A 17,157-nucleotide genomic window follows, 5' to 3' on the forward strand; every position below is an offset into this window, starting at 1 on the left:
GTGCCATAATCTTTCCGAAACATATCATGTACTCCTTCACTTGGGTAGGTAATAAATGTGAAGTACTAGTATCGTCCTAGTGCTAGGATTAGTAGCCTGCCTTACATCCTTCCAGCTAAATAGCCATACGGCATTACTTAATTTAGGTCTAAAACTTGATTTGATACTGCTATAGTTGATATCAGATTTATTAGGTAGGTATGTGTTATCAGTAACGCTAAGAAATGCTTTATGAAAGTGTCTTGTTCCCTCTGAAACATTAAGTAATATTTTGTTTTTCTGATGGCGGGCACAGGAACTGGTGGGAACTAGAGAGACAACAGAGACAATGAAGTGCCAGGGTAGTGAATTTTGCTTCTGGCCCGTTCTTGCATCAGCCTGCTTTCACAGTGGCTCTTCCAGGCAGGGCTAGGTTTTTTTAGCAGCTGCAGCCCTCTCCCAGGGCAGTTTCTTATATTCTGAGCTGTTGTCCACTTCCTTCTGATGGTGGACTTAGGTTCATTATTTGTGCATGTACGCTGTGTTGTGCAGAGAAGAGTTGCTTAAGAGTGGGATGGTTGTTACAGAGTAGTGTGTCTGGCCCAAAGTCTGTTCCTGATCCTTCCCAAGAGAAGAATGGATGTTAGGAGCACGTATAGGTAGTCTGAGGCATCAGCTATGATTTACATATGACATAAACAGTGTGCTATATATCCTGTCACACCACAGGGGGAAGGGGCAGGTAAAGTGCAAAGTTCTGTTTTTTGCCACCAAAATGTTACATTTCCTATGTTGTGTGTAAATGTTACATTCCTCTAACTGGAAAGGTTTGACTCTGCTGGCATGAGTAAAGAGTAACGGGAACGTTTTGAGACTTCAGTGAACACACGAAGCATGTGACTCTGCAGCATCGGAGAGCCAAGTATGAACAGTGTAAATATATTATGTGCTGATGTGTCCGTATCCGCCCGCTCTGCATTCACTGAATTGTGATGCCGAGATTTACATGAATGATGAGAGGAAGAGATACCATGTAAAACTAAGGAAGTTGAAAATTACTTAGATTTTCTTGGCCAGGATGAAAATAGTAACAGATGACTCGTGAGCTCTTTCACTTTACCAAGGATTTGTTTCAGAGTGATGGTTTTCTTTTCTTTTTAGTTTTTACCCTTCATAGGTCAGATTCAGCTACCTGAATGTAGATGTGTAGTTGCATTTCAAATGGGTTGGCTAGCCAGGGCACACGTGTGGAATTGGCAGCTGTCATACTTGCCACATTCTGGAGCGGTAGCTGGATAGAGCAGGGCATCTCAGATGGCACCAGTACCTACGCTCAGGTAACTGAATCTCTTCCAATCATCTGTCAGAACTTGGTAATTGGTTTTAGGAGGGTGCTAGTACAGTGGTGCCTCTTCACTGTGGGGAGGAAAGTATATCACCTTAATAAATATTTTGCAAAAGACTTCTGGTATCTAAGAAACCTACCAGACCAGTGTAAGTTAACTGAACTACTACCTGGTTTGGTTTAGTTTATCAACCTGTGATTGGTTGGTTCTGTATTAAAACTAGTAAGAGACACTGGCTAGCTGTCATTCCAAGGAGTTTTTGCTGGTTAGCTCAAATTAAACAAGCTACTTAAGAAACTGAGTTCTCCATTACGCTTATCCATATCACAAATACTGTACTGCCCTGCAAACCACTCACAGTTAAAATTCCGGTTGGTTACCTAGTTTAAGAAATTAGATTTTAAGGAAGCAAAGGTGGACAAAACTGCAAGTAGTTCTTCACTTTAGCTTTTTGTAAATGCCAATGGGGTGACTGCTGCTTCCCTTGATTTTATGCATGGAAACGAGGTTATTCTTAATAAAAGTGGATGCGAGTTTCCTGTTGTTTCTGATGGAACTGAAGTCAAGTTTAGAACGGAATAGAAACTACGGGAGGAAAGAGTGGTTGCTCTCCAAGGTCTGCATGCAACCCCTGACCTAGAGTAGGTCTCCAGCACTATGCTGTATATCCGAGCCTTGGTGGCTAGAGATTGCCCAAAAGCAGTTTTTCCATTGAAGGTAGTCCTCTGGGTTGGTTTGGGTTTTTTTTAATGTTTCTGCTTCCCATCCAGATGAGTGTGAAAACCTTATTAACGGAGCAAAACATTTTTTAAGAGAGCAGAAGCGCCCTATTCCAGATACCAAGGGTCACATATCTCATTCGCAGTGAGGACTCGCACCTCTCTTCCACACCAGCGTAGAATGCTGAAGTCCTCATCACTCAGGGTACTGCGGGTGGATTTTAATCCTCTGTATGTACGCTCTTCATGGCACGGGACTTGCAACAACTGTCGGGATGCTACAGGGATTTGGAGGACCAGTGTTCAGAACGGCGATTTAATTAACTCCAGGTGGAATCTGAAGTGGAATAAACACCCACAGGAGAGCTTGTTCAGTTTATTCCTCTTTCTTTTTTCCCTACCCTTTCTCCCACCAGTTCTCTCCATGAAAATGAAAGGTAAAAGCGATCCCTTTACTGCCCATCCCTATTTGTACAGAAGGTCTCATTGTCTTATAGACTAGCATCGAGTTACTTACAGTGACAAAAGACATAGAAGTGTCCTCCCAGTGCCCTGTTCCAAGTTCTTTTCCATTCAGATCTTGCTGCGTAACAGACAACAAAATCACCCACTACCTTAAATTTGCCATAAAGAAAAATGTAGGAAAAATGCATTTACTGGAACCTTTAAAATGAAGGTCAGTCACCTTAGTAACTTCTGTAGAAACACGAACCTGCTAAAATAGGGAAATGTCAGATTAATGACGACTGTGGTCATGTAGCTGCTTTAAAGGAGCAGAAGTCTGGGTTGTTGTTGAAGCTTGGACCTATCCTGCTGCTGGATGCTTTCTCCCTGTACCTGTTGTTATCAGCTCTGGTGCTTGTACAGATACACAGTGAATCAGGTGAGGGAACGGGTTTGAAAAACAAAAATTTTTTTTTAGAAATGAAAGGAGATATGCAGATGGAAGACAGTCTTTTCTGTTGGCAGCTTGGATTTAAAATGAAGTTTCTGTCATAAGGTTTCAGGTGGCAGGGAATACGGCAAATTCTGTTTTGCTTTCCCCAGGTAGAAAATAACCTTTATGTGTTCTCAGATACCTAACGTAACTTAAGACTTTATATGTATGACTTTGCACTCTATCTCCATTAAACTAATACTACATCCCAGCCTGTGTGCATGTATCAGTTCTATAGATCTATTAATTCACACTGAACACAGTTCGAGCCAGGATATTATAATTGTAATATTGCAATTCCAAGTAGTAAAAATGCAAGCGAATGATAGACGAAATAAATCCAAAACATCTCTGTTTTTCCTTCCCCCAAATTCTGGCAGTTTCCCCTGCTTCATTATTTTTAGGAATTATTTTGGTGAGCCTGATTAAAGAAAGGAGACACAGCTGAGAGTATGTATGGAGTATCTGCATTTTGGTTAGTTGCATAACAAGGAGGGTTATATGAAGAGAACATTTGCCAGAGTTGTGGTGGTGCTGCTGCTGTTCACAGCTTAGGTTGGCTTTCAAAGCCCTGGTTTCACAAAAATGTGGGGAGAAAGAGGTCATTATCTTAATTTCATATTGAAGTTTAGTCTAAGGCGTTAGTATGTATATACTTATGCTGTTGCATATAAATAACACTACCTCACTAGAAAAAGATCAGTGAATGGCTGTGCCGAAACTAAATAGTGATTCTGTGATGCAGAAAAGGGATAAAGCTAAGAGCTTGTGCTTCTGCATGATGCTTATTGAGGTTCATTCTTTGAAGAAACAGCTACAGAACACTGAGATATAAAGTCTCAAAAGGATGGGTAGGCTCAGACTCAACAAAAGTGTAGGATAATGTTTTATTTTGTTGCATTGTATACCTTAAAAAGAAGAGGTTTTAGGAAAAGTTGATTTGTAATCATACCTACAAAGGCAAAAAGACATTGCTTCTTTAACCACCCTGGCTCTAATGTGCTGGACTAGTTCCTAAAAGTTTAAGCTCTACATAATGACCAGAGCCCTGTGATTACATACTGATGTATAAAGTTTGTTGTAGGAGTTAAATATACCTAATGGTGGAGCAGATAGCTCTTCGGGTGAGAGGATAGTTTCGTAGTTAATTTCTCAAAGAAGAGTGCTCTCGCAGTGTCTTACGGGGAACTCCTTTAAACTAGCCAAGATAAAATGTGGTGGGGGAAAAAATGAGGGTGGTTAGCGGTTCTGCTAGTTTAACAGTCATTACATCAGTTTCTGTCTCACCCTGTTTTCCTGGTTGAGGCACTCAGTGGTTTTGAACAGCGTAACAGGGAAGGAGGTTTGACCTATCATACAGTATTTTGTATTGGCTCAAGTTGACCTAGAGCATTGTTAAAGGATACAATGCTGACTGAAGACATTGCTGTGCCAGGCTGCATTACTTCAATATTTAAGAAGGCAGCATGATGTAATACATCATGCTTCTTTAATACCAATAAGTAGATATCTTGTGCAACGGTACAAAGTTAAGGCGCTGTGTCAGTAATTACTTCTGAGACTTCAGTATGCATTTGGGAAATGCCATTTCCAGCCAAATCTCAGATTTTGTTCTGAAGGGGTGAAGCATGAATTTTCAATTGACATCTTTGCTGATTTTGTTCTAGTATGTACAAAATCCAAAAGCATTCTAAAATGATGGGTTTGTTGCATTAGTTTTGTAGCACTTTCAAAAGTTCCTTCTGGCTCACTGCTGGAAAAGGAGTTTCTGCTGTTTTTCCACGCTGAGTTATCTTGGCGATGGCCTCAGTATTGCCTACATGAAAGATTTAAACTTCTGCCCCCATCCTGTTCGCATGCTGGTCTTCCCATCAGGGCTTCTGCCAGCGCAATGCCCCGGCTATGCGCGCCCCTGCCCTTCTGGATCACTTCTTGCTGCAAGGCTGGGGCTAAACATTTACAAAGCTTCAGACAGCTGCCCTCCCTTACCACAACAACAACAACCACCGCAACATTGCACAGACCGCTGGTTCCCAGACCCTGCCACCTCCTGACCGTGCGATGGCGCTTGTGCACGCGTGATACGTTCAGTTGCCTTTTTACTGCAATCCCCAGACTCCACGTACGCTACTTGTCACTCATGAGTTCTTCCACTGCCATAATTATTTTGTCACAGCTGGCTTAATCGCTGATGTTCACTTACCATGATGCTAAAATTGCGAATGTGCTCTGGCTTCGTGTTGCTGCTCTTGTTTCTGTAAAGCTACATCTGTGTGTGCACATCTCATTTCCTATACGTCTCCAGTCCATCCTACTGGCATAGTAAAAGTGCTTGTTTCATACCTTTCCAGACTAAATCCAGGTAGAAGAAACATTTTTACAGAGGTTTTGGTATGTGGTGAATAACATATCAGCTGTGACAGTCAAAAACTGTGTGTAAGTGATATAAGTACGTAAATAAGTTCTCCTCCTTTCCTCCTACCTTGAAAGGATTAAAACCCAAACAAAAAAAACAAACAAGTCTCCTAACATGGGCAGTGTGCAACAAAGAAGGAATAGGCAAGAGAATTTTGGTGCCAAGGAACAGGCATCTTGTCGAAGGAATTACCTCAAATATTTAAATAAATACATATTCTTCAATGTCTCTTATAAAATACAAGGAACTAGAACAACATGCTCGAGCATGGATGAAAACTGTTGAAATATTTTAGTTGAAATAACGTTAATACATATGATACTTGCATTGAGGAGGGCTTCATTAAGGAATTGCAGGGTATACATTTATAAAACACCAACTTTTCAGTATAAGCAGTTGCTTTCTAAAGCCCAGTATACTTTTTTTAATATTTCAGTACATTTGCAAAAAAAAATTAAGATTCACAAATTAAGTCTCATGTTCCACAATCCTAAGGATTCAAATTAATTGGGGCACCAGCTCTCCTTTATTGCCTCTCTGTGGACATCTGTAAAGAAATCTAACATACTAGACAGGATTCATTATGTTATTTAGAAAGCCTCTTCCCCTGCCAAACATTACACAACTCTATGTTTAGTTATTTCAGTTTATTTAGTTTATGATGAAGACCATTTTCTCCTGCAAACATGCCTTAAGGTTCTCCAATTCATTTTTCTTTCTGTTTTTGCTTAATCATCTATTCGACTACGTAATCTATTATGAATCTCAAAATATTTCATTTGCAACATAGACCTAACTGCTACATATACAGAATTAAGTCACAGCTTTTGCAAGTTTTCATTAAAGAAACTTTTTTTACCTCGGTGACTAGCACTGGGCATACAGAAGTAGAACACTTTTTCTTTTGTACTTTTTCCTGGCTACAGCCAAAATGCTGTTGATAACAAAGTTTAGCTACAAGTATTTTTCTTTCTTTAAATTGTCTCCCATTTATTCCTTGTAATTTTAATATAACTTGATTCCTTGTAATTGTAATACAACTTAATCCTTTCTAAATTTATCATGGAGCATACTTTTCACCAAAAAAAGGTATGAGAGTGTAATTAGTCCTTCCACAGCAATCGCAAGCATTCACATATTCTCCATGTGGTTTTGGCTTCTTGCCTCTTGCCTGGTTGTCTGATAATACGTTAAACGTGCTGAGCCAGTGAATGCCAGTACAGCCCTGCAAACCATGTACCTGTGTGCTTTAGGCAGACAAATTGTCCTGTTAACACCAGTAGGACCATTATGCACTTAAAGGTAAGCTTGTGCTTTAAGTGTTTTGGAAACTGTGATCTTAAATGACTTCCATTTTCCTGAAGGCCTAATTCTTCCTTTACGTTACTTGCTACTTCACGCTGTTGCTATTCTACCAATTTGTATGTTCATGCTGGGAATTTATTTTTGCACTTAAAGCTTCACATTTGTCTTTGAAAGGATTTTGAGCTTTATGGGAAGGTGTCTGTTTTGACACATCATGTCACAGAAAAGTGGACTCTCGGTACTTACAGCGCAACCTGGCAGCTTACGGACTGTTGAAAAGCTGCTCCACGTATAAGCAGATCACAAACTCCTATCAATTTAAGTAGAGCACAGACTCCACACCTCAAGTCAGGTGAGGACAGGGAGAGACGATGGGCTTCTTCAGAGAACCCTTTACTTTTAGAAGTTTAAATTTAATTTGTGCTTTGCTTCTTACTTTTGCTCCCTTCTTAATTTGAGTCCCATTGGTCCAATCCTGTATGACATGTATTTTTATGTAAAGATTAGAAAAGAGATTGCTCATATCTGTGCCGGAGGCACTCAATTTTCAGTTTTATGTAGGATCTTTCACCTGAGGGTTTCAAAGTAGCCTTGTGGCTCACCCAGAGCGCAGTTAATGTAGCTATGGAAGTGTTTTCCTGGAAAGAGAGCAAATAACACAGCTTTGAACCAACAAATACAACCCTAAAAATCAGTGTTGTCTTTACTGCTACTCTAGCAGCAAATTTTGTTCCTATTAAAGTCTCACTGAAAAGAGGATTTGTCCCTCAGTGTAATGGTTTGTTTTGTAATGCCCTGCTGTCTTGTTAAACTATTTATTAGAGAAGCAGGGAGGGGCTGGCACAGTCCTATTTCAAAACACAATGCTTATGTAGTCACTGAAGCAGATAGCCCTCAGGGCCATCTACAACTTTATTAGCCAAGAAGAGAAAACAGAAATACCTTTTAACTCTTTGAATCTCCTCTAGCCTTTCTTTTTCAAGATCTGTCAGTGCTGACTTCTAGCAACGTATCGGGTTGAATATTTACTAGTCCTTTTACCTTCATTACATGTACTCACCAACAACTCTGGAGGCGGTATCTTTGATTCATGGACAAATAAAGCATATGAAATGTGAGCTTACAGAATTATAGGGTAAATATTGGATTTTTTTTTTTAACCTTTCCCCCCCTAAATCAATGAGAGTTTAAACTAAGAGGATGTTATTTGAAATTGTAGAATAAATAATTAAACCCCCTACCCAATTAAAAATTCCCTTAAGCTTGCACAGCACTTAATAAGGAAGTGCTAGAAATAAAATTGCCTGTGAAACCCTACCTTTAACAACTAAGTATTAAGGAGTCTACTGAATATCTGTAAACCAAGATATTAAAAAGATTTTAATGCAGCCAAATAACTTGTCAGTTCTCTAGAGGATGCCAGGGACCCCTGCTCAATACAAGGACCACCCTGCTGTTTAAATGTAAGATTTTTTTTCAAAATTTTTTTCTTTCTTTAACTTCTCAATTAAAAAAAACCTTTTTGTCTTTTTCTTTTTTTTCTCCTAACAAAGGCAAATAATCTGCATTTTGATCTCAGGCAGCTGAAAAAACTGTGTCTGGAATCTTCCCAAATTCAGTTTGAGGCCAACACCCCTTATGGAAAATTTCAGACTTGTGAAAGCTGGCAAAGTTTTATGAGCAACTAAAAATGCAAAATGTCAGCTTCAAAATAAGTGACGCTACGCTGCACATTGCTAATATAAAATCTCAAAGGGGGAAGAGGGTCTTTGCTCACAAGCTAGCGGGGCTCATTGACAGAGCTTTAAATGACTTGAGGGGGGAGGAGGAGAATATCAGGCTTGCCCGTGACAAGCTGTGGGATGACACGCCAAGGTTAGAGGGACGGGGTGCTAGCGAGGGCCCTCAGCCTGTTGCTCTGGGACGTGCTGGCTACACTGCAGCACACTTGAAGTCTTATGGAGATGAGCCAGGGGCTCCTGAGGTAATAAGAGCCAAGGGGGAAACATCAGTGAAATACCTCAAAGGAATTAAGGGGTGTTCCTCTAAGAAGAAGGTGACACAGTTGACAGCCCAGCTGAAGTGCCTCTACACCAATGCACGCAGCATGGGCAACAAAAAGGAGGAGCTGGAAGCCACTGTGCTGCTAGAAAGCTACAACCTAGTTGCCATTATGGAAAATTGGTGGGACGAATCCCATGACTGGAATGCAGCTGTTGATGGCTACAGGCTGTTCAGATGGGACAGGCGCGGAAGCAGGGGTGGAGGCGTTGCCCTCTACATCGAGAAATGGATAGAGTGTGAAGAGCTGTCTCTGAAGAATAGCCACAAGCAGGTTGAAACCTTATGGGTAAGAATCAGAGACTGAGGAAACAAAGGCAACCTTGTGGTTGGTGTCTACTACAGGCCGCCTGATCAAGGGGAGCCTATTGATGAAGCCTTCTTACTCCAGCTACAGGAGGCATCGCGCTTGCAGGCTCTCGTCATGCTGGGGGACTTCAACCACTCCGACATCTGCTGGAAAAGTAGCATGGCGAGCTCTAGGCAAACCAGGAGACTCCTGGAATGCATTGAGGATAACTTAAGCCAGGTAATAGACATCCCTACCAGAGCAGGTGCAATACTGGACATGTTGGTCACCAACGCAAATGAGCTAACCTGTGACGTCAGGATTGGAGGCAGCCTGGGCTGCAGTGATCATGCACGGGTGGAGTTCGCAGTCCTGAGGGATATGGGTCAGGCAAAGAGTAAAGTCAGGACCCTGAATTTTAGGAAAGCATACTTCAGCTCTTCAAGGAGTTAGTCAACGTGATCCCCTGGGAAACTGCCCTCAGGGACAAGGGAGCAAAACAGAGCTGGCAGATCTTTAAGGATGCTTTCCGTAGAGTGCAAGGGCTCTTGATCCCCAGGTGGAAGAAATCAGGCAAGGAAGGCAAGAGACCGGCATGCATGAGTCGAGACGTGCTGGTCAAACTAAAGGGCAAGAAGGAAATGCACAGGCAGTTGAAGCAGGGACAGGTGTCCTGGGGAGAGTATAGGGATGCTGCCCAGTTGTGTAGGGATGGGGTCAGGAAGGCCAAGGCGCAGCCAGAGCTGAACTTGGCAAGGGATGCAAAGAATAATAAGAAGGGCTTCTATAGGTATGTCAGCCAGAAAAGGAAGGTCAAAGAAAGTGTACCCCCGATGATGAGCTAGACTGGCAAACTGGTAAAAACGGACGAGGAGAAAGCTGAGATACTCAACAACTTTTTTGCCTCAGTCTTCACTGGCAACCTCTCTTCCCACACCTCTTGAGCGGACAGACCGCAAGATGAGGACTGGGGGAGCAAAGTCCCTCCCACTGTAAGAGAAGATCAGGTTCGAGACCACCTGAGGAACCCGAACATACATAAGTCTATGAGACCTGATGAGATGCATCCCAGAGTCCCGAGGGAATTGGCTGATGTAGTTGCCACGCCACTCTCCATGGTATTTGAAAAGTCACAGCAGTCACGTGAAGTCCCCAGTCACTGGAAAAAGGGAAACATTGCACCCATTTTTAAAAAGGGTAGAAAGGAGGACTCTGGGAACTACCGACCTGTCAGCCTCACCTCTGTGCCTGGGAAGATCATGGAACAGATCCTCCTAGAAGCCATGCTAAGGCACATGGAGGACAGGGAGGGGATTCAAGACAGTCAGCATGGCTTCACCAAGGGCAAGTCCTGCCTGACCAACCTAGTGGCCTTCTATGATGGAGTGACTACATCAGTGGACAAGGGAAGAGCTATGGATGTCATCTATCTGGACTTCTGTAAGGCCTTTGACATGGTCCCCCACAACATCCTTCTCTCTAAATTGGAGAGAGATGGATTTGATGGGTGGACTGTTCTGTGGTATGAGGACTTGGTTGCATGGTCGCATCCAGAGAGTAGTGGTCAACGGCTCAATGTCTGGATGGAGATAGGTGACAAGCGGTGTCCCTCAGGGGTCTGTATTGGGACCAGTACTGTTTAATATCTTCATCAATGACATAGACAGTGGGATCAAGTGCACCCTCAGCAAGTTTGCAGATGACACCAAGCTGAGTGGTGCGGTTGACACACCTGAGGGACGGGATGCCATCCAGAGGGACCTGGACAAGTTCAAGAAGTGCACCCATGTGAACCTCATGAGGTTGAACAAGGCCAAGTACAAGGTTCTGCACCTGGGTTGGGGCAACCCCTGGTATCAATACAGGCTGGGGGATGAAGGGATTGAGAGCAGCCCTGCCAAGAAGGACTTGGGGATACTGGTGGATGAAAAGCTGGACATAAGCCGGCAATGTGCGCTTGCAGCCCAGAAAGACAGCTGTATCCTGCATCAAATGAAACATGGCCAGCGGGTCGAGGGAGGTGATTCTCCCCCTCTACTCCACTCTGGTGAGACCCCACCTGGAGTACTGCATCCAGCTCTGGAGCCCTCAGCACAGGAAAGACACGGACCTGTTGGAGTGGGTCCAGAGGAGGGCCACAAAAATGATCAGAGGGATGGAACATCTCCCCTATGAAGACAGGCTGAGAGAGTTGGGGTTGTTCAGCCCAGAGAAGGCAAGGCTGTGGGGAGACCTTATTGTGGCCTTTCAGTACTTAAAGGGGGCTTATAAGATGGGGACAGACTTTTTCGCAGGGCCTGTTGTGATAGGACAGGGGGCAATGGTTTTAAACTAAAAGAGGGTAGATTTAGACTAGATATAAGGAAGAAATTTTTTACAATGAGGATGGTGAAACACTGGAACTGGTTGCCCAGAGAGGTGGTAGATGCCCCATCCCTGCAAATATTCAAGGTCAGGTTGGACGGGGCTCTGAGCAACCTGATCTAGTTGAAGACGTCCCTGCTCATTGCAGGGGGCTTGGAATAGATGACCCTTAAAGGTCCCTTCCAACCCAAACCATTCTATGATTCTAAATAGAGAGGTTATCCGAGAGAGATACACAGCTGTAGAGATTTCATATTGGCCTTACAACATTTTCACCGATTTAAACCTATTAGGTCAGTTCAAACCTATTGACTTTGTATAACACCACCATAAGACTGACTGTAAATATCTGGACCCTCTTCTGATCTTTCTCTACAACTACCTTGTGTAGCACAGCACAGGCACACCAAACACGAGCCCTTTGCATTCCTCTTCTGGGTCCAAACAGCCAGGGGATTCTTTACATTGGACACAGTTCTCTAAGATGCATGATAATATTTGAATAAAAACCATGACAGTCAGTTGTCAGCCTGGTATATCTGAACACATTTTTTAATTACTCTTTTTTTATAAGTAGGAACCATTAGAAGGTCTGTCTAAATCTGAATGCATTTTTCAGACCCCAAGCAACACTGACAAATAAGATATTCTCAGATCACGTTTCACTGTTCAGCCTGTGTATTTCCCACGCCTTTGCTATTCAATATCCCAGCCTTATCATGATGAACTTCCTCCAAATAAACACGTTGCCATGCTTCTTTCATAGATTTTCCTCTGATGATACCTTATTTTTCAGCATTACACAGATCCCAGCAATATCCACATTGGGACTTGGGAAAATTATGTTTTATAATGCCATGAAAACCTTCTTTGAAAGCCTTTTGGTTTATTTGATAAGCATTTTTAATGGCAATTTCTTCAAAAGAATTGTGTACTAATACACGATTGTTCAGGTCAATCTTTGTTTCATTACTTCATTCATTGCAACTAGTTTTCTCATCAAAAGCTTCATTCATCTTCCTTTGCACTCAAGCCTTTGGCTCCCAAGCATTTTGGCTGCCTGTATGCACGGGCAGTTCAGTGAGCATCACAACTTTGGTTGTCTAGATTTGTCCTAGATTTGGAGACTGATAGACATAGGCAAATTCAACCATGCTGCTGAATAAAGCAGGAGGATATTTCTGGTCTTAGAGGTGATTATAGAGCTATACCACAGGGTGGCTCAGTATCCCCAAGTATGTATGGCACTTTTGTCCCTAAGCTCCACGGGTTGAAGCGAGTTGGTGGCCTTGCGCTGCATGTGTTGGTATGGGCTGTAACGTGCCTGTCTCAGTGGCCCAGCCATTTGTTCTGACAAACATCAGGCTGAAAACACTGTGGCAGCCTGGGCACCTTTCCAGCCCAGGTTGTGCCTTCCAACCCTTGTTTCCCAGAAGCTATGTGAAGCTTCCTACCCACAGCAAGCCAGTTCTCTCTTCGGGTCTCTCAGGGAGCATCCTGAAGACCAGCGGTGATTGGAAAAGTGCAGATGGATGGGTCAAAGCCCTTTCACAGCCTCCCAGGGGAGGGTGATGGGCAGCACACCAAGCCACAGCACTCAGCTGGTGCTTGAGCTCCGTGGTGAGGATACTGCCTGGTGGGAGCAGATCGTGCAGCAAACCCAGGAGGACTGCTAGTTGCTGAAGCTAGGGGATATGGCAGCTGACTGTCCTGGAGTTCTGTGCTGATTTTATCCTGTCTTTAATGAGGCAGATAACTAACAGAGCCACCTGGAGATCAGGGAAGCCTCTACTTGTGAGCAGCCTGTGACCAATTTGGTGCCAAACAAAGTAAAACCATTTGAACTGTGCCTTGGGAGAGGAATGCAAGGTTATAAAGCACTTGCCCTTTGGTGCCTATGGATCACATATGCATAGTGAGACCTGGGCAGTTTTATAGGCTTGTGATCTCCTACCTCCAAGAAAGATTAATCATATACACCTGTCATTCCCCTGTCCAGCAGGAATGCCAAGCCCTGACTCCTCATAACATTGCTTCACACCTGGAGCACCTTGTGTCCTTTTTGTCTGACTGCATCTGTCTTATGCTGTGATTTCGCTGAATTTGATGACGTTGGTTCCTTGGCCATAATATGATTCAGCGCTTCATCCTGTGGATAAAACATACTGTCAATTCCAGATGACTTGAGCTTTTCTGTAGGCAGTTTCAAGGGACTTTGCTTCATCCATCGAGATTTTGTGCATGGCTGCATGCCTCTGTCATGGCAGACAGCAATAACCAGTGCTGCTTTGGGAGGTTCCAGTAACTGTTCTCTTGCCAGGATTTTTGCCCCAAGTGAAAGGAGCTAAAGAATCTCCTTTTCAGACCCATTTTGGGCACAGTGGCTGGGATCAAATAATCTCTGATGCATTTCCTTCTGAGAGTCGCAGCCCATTCTTCACTGGATGCTTCCAGGTCCTGCATGGAAACCCTTGAGACCACCTAGCCTGAGACATTTTTGGTGAAGGACCAAGTGGTTGCCAGGAGATAACGGAGGGCTGGTGATGGCAACCTGGTGGCAATATTCTCTTGTGGTGGCCATAGAAAGACCCTTTCCTAAAGCAGTCAGCAAAGAAAAACAGGAATAGGGTCTCAGTCTACCAGTAAAAGGCTTGGCAATATTTAAAAATATCGAACCTGTAATATCTGAGACTGGAGAGAGGGGAGAAAGAGGCACTGCTGGCTGAGAGCAAGCACCCGAGCACGGACACTAGAGGACTCTACAGAATTAAGTGTCTCCACAGGTTTGTATTAGATAATTACATTACATTAACTTACAAACGCTAATTAATGTCTGGACAATTCTTTAGAAATTCTCAACAGCCTTATGGAGACTACAAAAAAGGACAAGAAGATTTTACTGTCTACTACACAGCAACTAGGCCTGGGCATGTCTTGATAGAGCAAAAGGAATGATTTGAAACTATTCTTCAACAGAAAACATCAGAATAATAAAAAATGTGACTTCAAGAAATTATATTCTTCTGGATATCTGTACTTCCTTCCACTTCTGAAAGGGCAAGGGAGAATTGCCACAGATGGCCTAATATGAATCTCTCTATGGTGCAAGCCATTGAATTTCACTCACTCCTTTGTGAACCAAAGGACTTGGACTCAGGCAAAAATGCCAGAAAGCCATCCAATCTTGAGCTGAAGGCATCAAGGGGATGAGAACCCATCCTGTCCCTTATGTTTTGCTTGTGGTTGATCACCTTTTACCATTTAGAAAGTCAAGTCTGAGTTTTTAAATTGAATCCATCTTCTTTAAACTTCCAGCTATCAATTTCAGTTATGTCTTTCTCTAGACTAAAGTGACTTCCCATTACCAGGAAAGCACTATATAATTCATGTATCTCTATTTTTTTGTTCCTATTGTTATTAAACAGCTAAAGACTTTTTAAGCCTCCGGATCCTTTCATGATTCTTTGTGGCCTCTCCAGTTTTTGGTCTATTTAAAAAAGGGAACCCAGCAAATATAAACTCACCTTATTTCTATTATCTACTCCACTGTTAGCATCCCCAAACAGCACTAGCCCTTTTTGTCGCATGTGTATACCAGGCTCTTTTTGAGGTGTCTTGTGATTGTGTCTCTTTAATCTTTTCTAAAGTCTCTGCTTTCCAGGATTCAGTATTATCTTCTAGGTACATGATTTGCATTCATTAATCCTAGATACGTAATCTTGCATTTGGACACATTAAGACATAACTTACTTAAGTGGTTCCATTTACAAAGTAACCCAGTCTGTGCGATTGTTCTGCATTATTGTCTTTTCCTCCTCATCCGTACCTACTCACTCCAGCATCTTTGTCACAGCCACAAATAAAATCAGTGGCAACACTATGATGACTCCTAGACCATGATGGAACTGTTGGGCCATAACTAAGGCTCCACCTCTGTGAACAATCCAACTGTTTGGTTATTTTTGTAATGTTACTTATTTCTTCGGATCTGTCAGTCCATCAGCTTTTAAGCCATTTAACATATTATATTGAAACTAAGTGAGACTCACCAGTGTGTAATATGAAGCACATTACCAAAGTCTGCTCCATCTACACAATTTAGTGCTGAAGCTTCTCACCTACTCAAGTAATGAAGCTTGGTGTGTTTGCCAAGATCTTTTTTCCTTCAGCCACGCTTACTGGTATTAGTTATATTCCTGTCCTTTCATTCTTTATCAAAGAAATCTTGTGTTTTCTTTTCCATTATTTTGCTGAGGACTGACTTTAACATGATGGGCTGGCTTATTAGGACCTGACTCATCCTGCTCAGACAAATGGGAACTGGCCCTGATACCACTCTGTCTGAAATGGCTCAAGCCTTTTGAGATTTACATTTACTATTGTAAATGGACCAGCCCCCTCCTCTGCTGACAAAGGCAGGCAGGAGTGTATTTTGAGGCATGTACCACTCTACATTTTCCCTATACTTGTACTTCTCACTAGGCATTTTCTACTGATTATTGTCCAGAAACAGCTTATGAGGTCTAACGCACTTCTGGTCTGACAGCCTTTCCTTTGTTACGTTTACTTTTAAGACTCCAGGATTATCTGGACCTGCAGATTAAATAGTACCAATAGAATGACTGCCTATCCCTCGTACTTCCTTCACTTTGGGACATATTTTTACAAGAATTCCTTTTCAGTGTAACTGTCCCAAATACACTACGCATGAAAAATGCTCCTAGTACAGTTGTAGCTTATACTGCAAACCACCACCTCAGCTGACATGCTTTATGCCTCACTCCTTTCTTCCTGAGTAAATTAATTCTAATAAAGGAACTGACCTTGCTGGCAAACCTATCCCAGCAAAAGTTTACAATTTAAACCTTGCAGAGTTGCTTGTAGACTGAAAACTGCTTTATTTAATCTTCATAAACTACAAACACATTTTCTGGTTTTGTCACATGGAAAACAGAAACACTTATTCCACCACCCCTTCTTCATCTACTGATGGAAATATACATTTGCTAAAACCTGTTGTTGCTAACATACTACAAAGCTCTTTGTCCTCCACAATTCTTGTCAGGGGCAGTTTTAGTGGCGATACAAGCAGTACGAAAACAAGAATACTAAATACTCAGGTGTTTGGGTTCTTTTGAAATCCACATTTTTTTAAAATGCAGGTAGTCTTTGATACGTATCATGGGTTGCTTGGATAAATAGTTGAGACGTTACTAGTAAAGGTAATTCATTTTTCCTGGACATCACAAATGGTTTAGTGGATAACAGTATTACAAGCACTGCCTCAGAGTCCTATGTGCAAGTTTTTGTATTTAACTACACCAAACTCCTGTTTCTTGTGTAGTTAGTTTCAAAGGTGGACCACAGCCAGCTAAAATGAAAAGATATTTTTTCCAACTCTTCCTTACTGGAAGTCAGCAGCTACTACAGTTATGAAGTAAACCTTTTTACCACTGTTACGAGCAATCTTGTTAATCCTCCTTAGTCACTCCTTTTTAATCAAATGATTGCAGGTAAATATTGGTGCATGTGTAATATTATTAACAACTAAAATAGAAAAAGTTATGGAAGACTTTAGATCCTTGGATAAGACGACAGTATTTCTTTTTAATAGACAAGTTTCAAATAGAAGCTGGAAGACAGAAAAATTACTCGTAGAATTTCCATTAAAATATATTAACAGAAGACTATTCTGGGAGAAATTAGAACAACTCCCTCCACTTTCTTTCCTACCCAGCCTC

The sequence above is a fragment of the Gymnogyps californianus genome, chromosome 1 (assembly GCF_018139145.2).
Source record: "Gymnogyps californianus isolate 813 chromosome 1, ASM1813914v2, whole genome shotgun sequence".
In the NCBI taxonomy this organism is placed as follows: domain Eukaryota; kingdom Metazoa; phylum Chordata; class Aves; order Accipitriformes; family Cathartidae; genus Gymnogyps; species Gymnogyps californianus.